An 11,023-nucleotide genomic window follows, 5' to 3' on the forward strand; every position below is an offset into this window, starting at 1 on the left:
TCTCCCAAGTAGCTGGGATTACAGGGATGTGCCACCATGCCCCGCTAATTTTGTATTTTTAGTAGAGATGGGATTTCTCCATGTTGGTCAGGCTGGTCTCGAACTCCTGACCTCAGGCGATCTACCTGTCTCTGCCTCCCAAAGTGCTGGGAGGGCACGGGCGTAAGCCACCACGCCCAGCCCCACCAGACTTCTTTTTTTTTTTTTTTTTTTTTGAGACGGAGTCTGGCTCTGTCGCCCAGGCTGGAGTGCAGTGGCCGGATCTCAGCTCACTGCAAGCTCCGCCTCCCGGGTTTATGCCATTCTCCTGCCTCAGCCTCCGGAGTAGCTGGGACTACAGGCGCCCGCCACCTCGCCCGGCTAGTTTTTTGTATTTTTAGTAGAGACGGGGTTTCACCGTGTTCGCCAGGATGGTCTCGATCTCCTGACCTCGTGATCCGCCCGTCTCGGCCTCCCAAAGTGCTGGGATTACAGGCTTGAGCCACCGCGCCCGGCCCCCACCAGACTTCTTAAAAGGCCAGTGAGGACATGAATTGCTGTGGGCCCCGCCCATGTGAGGAGGGAATGCCACCTTCTCCCAGACAATGGCCTGATTTCCTTGGTGCCCCCACCACCGTGTCCCCCCTCCCTCTCTCTGCCTTGGGCAGATCTACTTCCTGGGCAGATTCCTGTGAACCTGGCCATTTTCAGGGTGTGCTTGGGGGATCAGGGAGGGGAGGTGTGTGATCCACGGGGTCATGACCACATCTGTAACCTGAGGGGCTCACTCCCCAACCATCCCCAAGGAGGTCCTTGCGAGGCCATGGACTGCTCCAGGGCAGACTACTCCTGGAGTGTCTCCAGCTGCTGGGCAGTGTCATGGGCTCTCAGCTGATGGTTGCCCAGGGCACAGATGCCAGTCACATGGGGATGGCCGGGACCCTTGGGGAATGTCCAGCCCGGGGGGCTGAAGAAGCAGCACCAGCAGCTTAGGAATGGGGGATGCGGAGGGTGTCATCTTACCCCTACTCTGACCCCACCCACAGCCACACTGTGCCTCCAACATGTGTGAAGTCCCCATCACTCCAACACAGATACCCACATACATGCACACCTTCCCAGTCCACCGACACACAGCCATGTGCACAGGGAAAGGGCCAGATGCCCCCACACCTCCTTCTCTCCTGGTCCAACGTCTTCCACCCCCTCCCTCCCTGGCTTACTCTTCTCCATGTTAGCCATGTTTCCCAGCCCCAAAGCATCCCCAAGATCTCTTGGAAATCCTGAGGCTAATGGCCTGGTTCTCCCTGGAGAGGGGGGATTTCATGTGCCTGAGTCATCCTGGCCCTCCAGAGACCAACTTCTTCCCTCAATCTGACCCCAGCCTCTCCGGCTCTCATGCATCACACACTGGCCTCCTCCCATGGGCTGCCTGGGGAGAGGACACGCTCATGCATCTGGCCTCATCTCCCTGCTGCTGAACCTATGGGCACGTCCTGGTGCTGCCTGCTCTGGTGATAACTTCCAGAGACTGGGGTCTACCATAGAAAACTTTGGTGGACTCTCAGCAGGGAGAAGATGCAAAAACTGCACATTCAGGAGTTAGCCCAGCCTGGGCCACCTCACAGTCAAAACACAGCCTCAGATGGAGTCCTGACCCCAGCCCAGCCCCAGATGGAGCCGTGGCACTAGTTAGAGATTATCCATCAGAACTCGGTGATAGCCTGGGGCCTTGACCCCACCCTAAGCCTGAGGCCCGACCCTGACCCTGACCCCCACTTCAGCTTGATTCTAAATCTAAAATGACACTTATGAGCCTTGCTCTTGGTCACAAACTGGACTCTGATCCTGAAATAAAAAATGAATATTTACCCTGCAGACCCCAGAGTGAACCATTATCCTAAGTCAGAATGAACACCTACCCTATCTCTGACTCTGTCTATAAATTGAGCCCTGATCCTAACCCTACACTGAACCCTTAACCTGGCTCAAGCCTAAGCCATGATCTTGACTTCAGACTGAGCCTTTGCCCTCTCCCAGATGAACTCTCAACCCAGCCACAGACAAGCCCTGGTTCCGATCACAGCCTGAGGTCTTGCCCTGGCTATAGCTTGAGTCCTCACTCTAAGCCAATCCTCTCCGCAAACTCTGCCCTCCGTCATATGAGGGGTGGTCCCCACAGGTTTCCCAGGACAGAAATTCCTAGCTGAAGCCCAGGAGGATAATGTTCCACTTTATGGCCACATTATAGGGCCCACATTATAGCCTCTGCTATGTGGCAGGAGGGCAGGGACAATCATGCCCATTTGCAGGTGAGGAAACCAATTCTCAGGGAGGCTTAACTTGTTCCATATGGTTCCAATGAGTAGAGCTGGAACGAAAAGGTAGAAGCTGCAGGGAGACAGAGTTCAGAAAGAACTTCCCAAAAGCCTGGGCTGGGCAAGGACAGAGCAAGCCATGTGAGGAGTGAGCTCCATGTCACTGGAGCTGTGCCAGTGGGGGCGGGTGACTTCTTGGCTGGGGCTACAGAGAGACCTACAGGAAGATGCAGGGAGAGGCCACAGCCTCAGAGGGCCCCTCCAGCCCTGAGATGCTGATGGGATTGCATGACCCATTCAGGTGCTCTGGGCTCTTCCCTACAACCTGGACATAGTCCTAGATACAGCCCAGACTGCCAGATCTGGAAGGACCCTACAGCCCATTAGCTGAAGAGGGAGAGACCCATAGGCCCAGAGATGACGACCAACTTGGGAGCCCTTGGCAGAGCCAGGTGGGACCAGGGCCCACCCTCCCCTACTGAGGTTCTTCTCAGCTCCTGCCCCTACATCTGGACCAGGCCCAGATGGCAGACAGACCCCCAGAGCCAAGCTGACATTGAACACGGTCACTCTGGGGGCAGTTCAGGGCTTTCTGTCCTAGTATGAGTCCCCTATTCCACCCCAAGCTCAGACGCACAGACCCATGACTGGGGAGGACACATCATCATTTCCAAAAACCCCAGAAGAGCCTTTCTTACCCAGCACCCCAGTTTTTCAGGCTTTGGGCACCTAGACCTAGAGAGGCGGCCTTGGGTGGCACAGCAAGGCCAGGGCACATGAGGATGCAGACCCCAGACCCTGGCACCTGCCCTGCTCAGGCACGGCCCCACAGCTGCCTCAGGAGGGCTGGAGGGTGGTGGGGGGACCTGGTGCCAGGCAGCAGAGGCTGGGGTGGGGGGCTGGCTGGCCCCTTGCACTGCCCCCCGGCACCCCGGCCTGGCTCCATCTCGCCCGGCCGCCCAGCTGCCGGCACATCCGCCCAGGCCCAGACATCAATCCACACCAGGCCCTTGCTCTGCTCTTTCTTTTCTGCCCTCCTCTTCCCTCCCCAGCTTGTATCTTTTTTTTTTTTTTTTCCTTCTCTCTCTCTCTCTCTCTTCCAACATGTCATTACAGTAGAAACAAAAAGCGCGGGGACAATGCGGGCATTGACGGCGGCCCCCTCCCGCCCCCTCCCCCCGCGGTGCGTGCCAGCACTCTTTCCACCCGCCCAGGGCTGGAACCACTGCCAAAGGAGCCCTGCTCATAAACAAGAGGAACCAGATAAACCAGGAACACAATAGAGGGATTTGTTGCACTTAGAATGGTGGGAACAATGTCAACGTCGCGCGCAGCTGCTTCTAAGCCCCCACCCCACCAAGTCCTGCCAAGCAGCCCCCTCGCCCCCCAGCCCCTCTGATTTATGAAAGGTCAGAGGGCATCATGGCTAAAGAGCCCCTTCCTCGCATCCCTCGTTAACCCTTCGGACACAATGGTCCCTTCTCTGGGAGGTGGCGGATGGGGGTGTGTGTCAAGCACAGCACTTCCTGGAGCATCCCGGGGACGTCTGGTGGAGGCGCAGAGGGAGGAGGAGGCTCCCAAATGCCTTTGGGCCGGGGCTTTGTCCAGAGTAATGCCTCATTGGAGGACGCCTTCTGAAGTGACCCCCAAGGGTATGGTCAGAGCCCGTTGGGTCTACATCATGATGACCCCAGGTTTTGGCCCAGCTGTGCCTTTCAGGGCAAAACAGATTCACTGATGCCCCAGTGGGTGCTGAGTCCCTGGTTACACACAGCGGGTGTGAGGCAGAGCAAGACATAGCCCCTAATATGAAGGGAACATAGAGGATGAGTGTGTAGGAGCCCAGGGCAGTGGGCCTGACACTGCTAGCGTGGGCTAGAGAGTAGGGAAGACCATCGGGGGAGAGTTCCAGGAGGGGCAGATGCTTGAGCAGAAGAGGCCACACAAGCAAAAGCACAACGGGCAGTTCCAGCAGAGGCCGAGACTCAGACGCGCCCCCATCGCCACTTACGAGACCTGGGGTCCTTTACTCCATCAGTAAAATGAGGATAATAATAATACCAATCTCACAGAAACTTGGGAAGTTAAGTAAATAAACAAAAATAAGGTGCTTAGAACAGAGCCTGGCACATGGTTAAGGTTAGACAGGTGTGGCTGTTGTTGTTGGTGGTGGTGTTGCATTGAGGATTCTCACAACTCCCCTGTCTTTCTATCATGGCCCCCACAGAAGGGGCAGCTGAGGCTGGGACACCTCTCAGGTCATAGAGCTGCATTTACAGAGCCAGGATTCCAACCCAGGGCTCCTAACTCCAAATCCAGGAACCTTTCCTGCCTATTCAACTGTTTTGGATGGGGGACCCAAAAGCAGAAATCTGGGGTTGAGGGAGAGAGGAGTGCTCAAGGACCTATTCCAGAGTTGATCCCCAAACAGGTCTCAGCCTGTCTTCCTTCCCCCAGATCACATCGAGTCCAGTTAGTTCCTTCAGGTTCAAGCCCAAACTAGACGAAGGAAGACACATGGGAAAGTCTCCTGTTCACCCACCTGTCACCTCTGCCGAGCAGGGTCTCCTGACAACACCCTGAACCTCTCTGCTCCCCAACAAACCATCCCCACCACCCCAGCTGGAGCCTCAGGCCCCTTCCATGGGCACCAACTCTTTCTCCAACAGAAGTTTGATGTTCATAATAATCACTAACACTCCAGTCCTTGAGGAAATCCTGTCAGCTCTACCTTCAAAGCACACCAAGAATATCCAATCTCACTTCTATTCAACACTGTATTAGAAGTCCTAGCCTCAGGCTGGGTGCGGTGGCTCACACCTGTGATCCCAGCACTTTGGGAAGCTGGGGCAGGTGTATCTCAAGGTCAGGAGTTCGAAACCAGCCTGATTGACATGGTGAAACCCCATCTCTATTAAAAATACAAAAATTAGGTCAGGTGCAGTGGCTCACGCCTGTAATCCCAGCACTTTGGGAGGCCAAGGCAGGCGGATCACAAGGTCAGGAGATCGAGACCACGGTGAAACCCCATCTCTACTAAAAACACAAAAAATTAGCTGGGTGTGGTGGCGGGCGCCTGTAGTCCCAGCTACTCAGGAGGCTGAGGCCGGAGAATGACATGAACCCAGGAGGCGGAGCTTGCAGTGAGCCGAGATGGTGCCACTGCACTCCAGCCTGGGGTGACAGAGCGAGACTCCATCTCAAAAAAAAAAAAAATATATATATATATACACACACACACACACACACACACACACACACACAAGAATTAGCCAGGCGTGGTGGTGGATGCCTATAATCCCAGCTACTTGGGAGACTAAGGCAGGAGAATGGCGTGAACTCGGGAGGTGGAGCTTGCAGTGAGCCGAGATCGCACCACTGCACTCCAGCCTGGGCGACAGAGCAAGACTCCATCTCAAAAAAAAAAAAAACAAAAAAAACAAAAATTAGCCAGGCCAGGCCCAGTGGTTCACGCCTGTAATTCCAGCACTTTGGGAGGCTGAGGCAGATAGATCACAAGGTCAAGAGATTGAGACCATCCTGGCTAACATGGTGAAACCCCATCTCCAATAAAAATTCAAAAATTAGCTAGGCTATTGTGACCACGCCCGGTCACAAGTCAATTATATTTCTATATGCAAGCAACAAACAACTAGAAATTACTTTTTAAAATATTTAAAATCACATCACAAAACATGAAATTTTTAGGGATAGCTTGGGGATACATTTGTATTATAAATCAGAATGAAACTGAAGAATGTGGAGAGAGAATGAGGTGACCTAAATAACTTTGTGTAGTGGTATTTTTACTAGATACCGTATGGCTAAAGACAAAAAGAACTATACACAAACACTGTATGCTAGCTAGTAAAGTTGGTTTTGACAAGGGTGTAAGTTAGGAATTCTGAGACCATTTTACATGTACACAGAGTTTGAACAAATAGGTAAATATGCTATAGATAATGAGAGCAAGAATTCTCTCTGCTTAAGAAAGAAGTCACAACTGACCAGGCGTGGTGGCTCACACCTGTGATCCCAGCACTTTGGGAGGCCAAGGCGGGTGGATCACCTGAGGTCAGGAGTTCGAGACCAGCCTGGCCAACATGGTGAAAACCTGTCTCTACTAAAAATACAAAAATTAGCCAGGCATGGTGGCATGTGCCTGTAATCCCAACTACTCAGGAAGCTGAGGCAGGAGAATCACTTGAAACTGGGAGGCAGAGGTTGCAGTGAGCCAAGATCATGCCACTGCACTCCAGCCTGGACGACACAGTGAGACTCTGTATGAAAAAAAGAAAAAGAAAGAAAGGGAAGGAAGCAAGGAAATCACAACTAAGCAATGAGGGAGTGCTAGAATAAGCTCTGTGGGGCAGGAGGTGCAGCTTCATTTCCATCTCCTTGAGTGTGAACTGGACTTAGTGACTCACTTCTAACAGATAGAATATGAAGATAGCTGTTTTTACAGTGGAGAAGACACCATCTTAACTCAGAGGTCTGGCTGACATCACCATGAATAAGACATATCAATATCACATACCCCCTGCAATGACGTGATGACAAGAGCAATCACCTCTGTGGTGTTCTTCCCCAAAATCCACACCCTCATTTGAAAACACACCAGAAAAAAAACAAGTTGAGGGACATGCTACAAAATGCCTGACTTGTAAGCTTCAAAAATGTCAAGGTCATGAAACATAGGAAAGAGAATTGAGGAACTGTCAACAGTTAGGGGGACACCTGGGAGATATGGAGAGTAAATGTAATGTGGGATTCTGGCTTGGATCCTGGAAGAACGACAATAACAACAACAATGACATTAATGGAAAAACTGAGGAAATCTGAATAAAGACTGTACTTCTGTTATAGTATTTTACCAATGCTAATTTCTTAGTAAGTATACCATAATTATGTAAAATCTTAACATAGACGAAGCTGGGAAAAGTATATATGGGAATTTTTTGTACTGTCTTGGTAATGCTTCTGTAAATCTAAAATTATTTCAAACTAAAATGTAAAAACAGGCCAGGTGCAGTGGCTCACACCTGTAGACCCAGCACTTTGGGAGGCCAAGGCAAGAGGATCACTTGAGGTCAGGAGTTCGAGACCAGCCTGGCCAATATGGCAAAACCCTGTCTCTACTAAAAATACAAAAATTAACTGGGCGTGGTGGTGGGCATCTGTAATCCCAGCTACTTGGGAGGCTGAGGCACAAGAATCGCTTGAACCCAGGAGGTGGAGGTTGCAGTGAGCCAACATTGTACCATTGCACTCCAGCCTAGGCGACAGAGCAAGGCTCTGTCTCAAAAAAAAAAAAAAAAACCATACAAATATAAAATACTTAGGGATAAATTTAACAAAAGATGTGAAGACCTCTACACAAAACTTATATTACTGATTGCCTGGTGCTTTATTATGCTGAAAAAAGAAATAAAATTTTAAATAAATAAATGTTGCTGAAAGAAATTAAGGAAGACAAAAATAAATGCAGAGATACACCACATTCATGGATCAAAAAACTAAATGTTGCTGAGATATCAGTTCTCCCCACATTGTACTATAGATTTAATTCAATCCCAGTAAAGAAAAAAAAAAATGTCAGCAAGCGTTTTTTAAAGAAATTAACAAGCTGATGTTGAAATTTACATGGAAACGCAAAGGATCCAGACTAGTAAAGGAATTTTGAAAAGAAGAACAGAATTGGAGGACTTGTACTACTTGATCTCAAGATTTACAAGCCTATAATAATCAAGTCAGTGTAGCATTGACATAAAGGCATACATCAGTGGAAAAATAAAAAGCCCAAGAATAGACCCACACACGTGGTCAATTGATTCTCAACTAAGGTATAAGAGACAAGTCAATAGGGAAAGAACAGTCTTTTCAATAAACAGCACTCAAACAATTGAATAAGCATGTGTAAAAAAAAAAAAAAAAGAACCATAACCTTTATCTGACACCGTATTTTAAAAAATTAACTCGAAACAGATCACAAGGCTGGGTGCAGTGGCTCACACCTGTAATCCTAGCACTTTGGGAGCACTTTGAACCCAGGAGTTCAAGACCAGCCTGGGCACTCTGGTAAAACCTTGCCTCTACAAAAATTAGCTAGGCATGGTGAGAATGCCTGTAGTCAGGAGACTGAGGTGGGAGGATCACTTGAGCCTGGGAGATCGAGGCTGTAGTGAGCTGCAATCATTCCACTGCCCTCCAGCCTGAGTAACAAAACAAGACCCTGTCTCAAAAAGAAAGAAAGAAACAGATCATTAAATCTAAAAACGTTAAATCTAAAACTATAAAACTTTTAGAAGAAAATATAGAAGATAGTAGTTGGGAACTTAGTCGGGCAAAGATTTCCTAGATATGACATTAAATGCATAACTCGTAAAAAAAAATATTGATAACTTATACTTCCTCAAAATTGAAAACTTTTTCTCTTCAAAAGATACCGTTAAGGCTGGGCGCAGTGGCTCACACCTGTTATCCCAGCACTTTGGGAGGCCGAGGCAGGTGGATCACCTGAGGTCAGAAGTTTGAGACAAGCCTGGTCAGCATGGCGAAACCCCGTCTCTAATAAAAATACGAAAATGAGCTGGGCATGGTGGTGTGCTCCTGTAATCCCAGCTACTTAGGAGGTAGAGGCAGGAGAATTGCTTACACCTGGGAGGCAGAAGTTGCAGTGAGCCGAGATTGCGCCACTGCACTCCAGCCTGGGTGACACAGCAAGACTCCATCTCAAAGGAAACACACACACACACAAGGAGTTATTACTACATATTTATTACATATACATATTTATTAGAATGCCTAAAATTTTAAAAACTGATCAGACCAGGTGCTGTACAGGGTGAAGGAACTGGAACTCTCAAAACTCGATGGTGGAAATGTAAAATGGTACAGCTACTTTGGAAAACAGTTTGATCCTTTGCTTTTTCTTTTCTTTTCCTTTCTTTCTTTCTCTTTCTTTTCTTTCTTTCTCTCTTTCTCTCTCTCTCTCCCCTCTTTCTCTTTTTTTTTTTTTGACAAGGCCTTGCTCAGTTGTCCAGGCTGGAGTGCAGTGCTGTAATCACAGCTCACTGCAACCTCGAACTCCTGCATTCAAGCAATCTTCCCACCTCAGCCTGTAGTAGCTGGGACTACAGGTGTGCACTGCCACATCTAGTTAATATTTTTACTTTTAATAGAGATGGGGTCTTGCTATGTTGTCCAGGCTGGTCTTGAACTTCTGGATCCAAGTAATCCTCTCACCTCAGCCTCTCAAAATGCTGGGATTACAGGCATGAGCCACCACGCCCAGACTTGATCATTTCTTTAAAAGTTAAATATACATACCCCATGACCCAGGCATTCCACTCATGGCTATTTACCTACAAGAAATGAAAGCGTATGTCCACACAACTTGTACATGAATGTTCATAGGAGCTTTATTTGTAATAGCCCAAATCTGGAAACAACCCAAATGTCTATCAACAAGTGAAGGGATAAACAAATTATGGTCTAGCCATACAATGACACATTCTTCTGTAATAAAAAGGATAAACTACAGATACACACAACAACACGGATAAATCTCAAAACAATTATGCTGAGGGACAGAGGCCAGACCACACACAAAAATGAGTACATTCTGCACGATTCCATTTAGATAAAATCCTAGAAAATGCAGATTAATCTACAGTGACTGCACGTGGTTGCCTAGGGAGAGGGTGGGGAAAAGGGAGGGGTGACAAACGGGCAAGAGGAAAGTCTGGGAGCGGTGAATGTGTTTGTTTACTTGTTTATGGTGATAGAGTTTCATGTGTGATGCATACATGTGTCAAAACTCATCCAAGTGCACCTTTTCAACATGTGCAGTTTATTGTATATCAACTGTACCTAAGTGAAGCTGTCCAAAACATAATTTTAAAAGAGCAAAACCAAACCCAACCAGAAAACTGGGTACTTCTCACCACTGCCACTGTGGCCCCCCAGGCCACCCCCCACTCCCTGGCTCCTGCCATTGCCTCTCCTCTGAAATACTTCAGGGGCCTCCTCCCTGGCCTCCCAACTTCTGCTCTAACCCCCCTGGACTCAATAGAGTAGACAGCAATCCTGTGAACACAGAGATCAGGGCCCATCTCTGCTCTGCTTAAACCCTCCGCAGCCCCACTGCCCTTGGAGTATGAGCCTGTGTCGCCGCAGTGACCATCTGGTGGTCCCTTGAACCTCTTCCTCCTCTCTGTCCCCCTCGCTCACTCTGTCCCAGCTGCACTGACCTCCTGGCTGTCCTCAGAACGCTCCAGTCATGCTCCCACCTGGAGCCTCTGCACGGTTGTTCCTTCTGTCTGGAATGTTCCTCCCCAGATACCCAAGTGCCCAACTGCCTCTGCAACTTCAAGTCTTCATGCATATGCCACCTTCTCAGAGGGACCTGCCCCTCCATCACTGTCCCCTCCACTCCTGACACCCCCTTCCCTGCTCCACTTGTCCACATATCATACTATGTAAAATTAACTCACTGCTTTTTTTTTTTTTTTTTTGAGATGGCGTCCGTCTTGCTCTGTTACCCGGGCTGGAGTGCAGTGACGCAATCTCGGCTCACTGTAACCTCTAACACCCAGGTTCAAGTGATTCTCCCACCTCAGCCTCCCTAGTAGCTGCGATTACAGGCATGTGCCACCATGCCCAGCTAATTTTTGTATTTTTAGCAGAGACGGAGTTTCACCATGTTGGCCAGACTGGTCTCGAAC

General features: G+C 49.2%; 1 long non-coding RNA gene across 1 annotated transcript in view; it reads right to left on the reverse strand.

Moving 5' to 3' along the window:
• The window catches only part of LOC140709091 (uncharacterized), a 59,553-nt gene that overhangs the window by 24,171 nt on the left and 24,359 nt on the right, over positions 1–11,023 (reverse strand). The gene's annotated exons all lie outside the window — the stretch shown is intronic.

Source organism: Chlorocebus sabaeus, chromosome 19, assembly GCF_047675955.1.
Source record: "Chlorocebus sabaeus isolate Y175 chromosome 19, mChlSab1.0.hap1, whole genome shotgun sequence".
Lineage (NCBI taxonomy): Eukaryota > Metazoa > Chordata > Mammalia > Primates > Cercopithecidae > Chlorocebus > Chlorocebus sabaeus.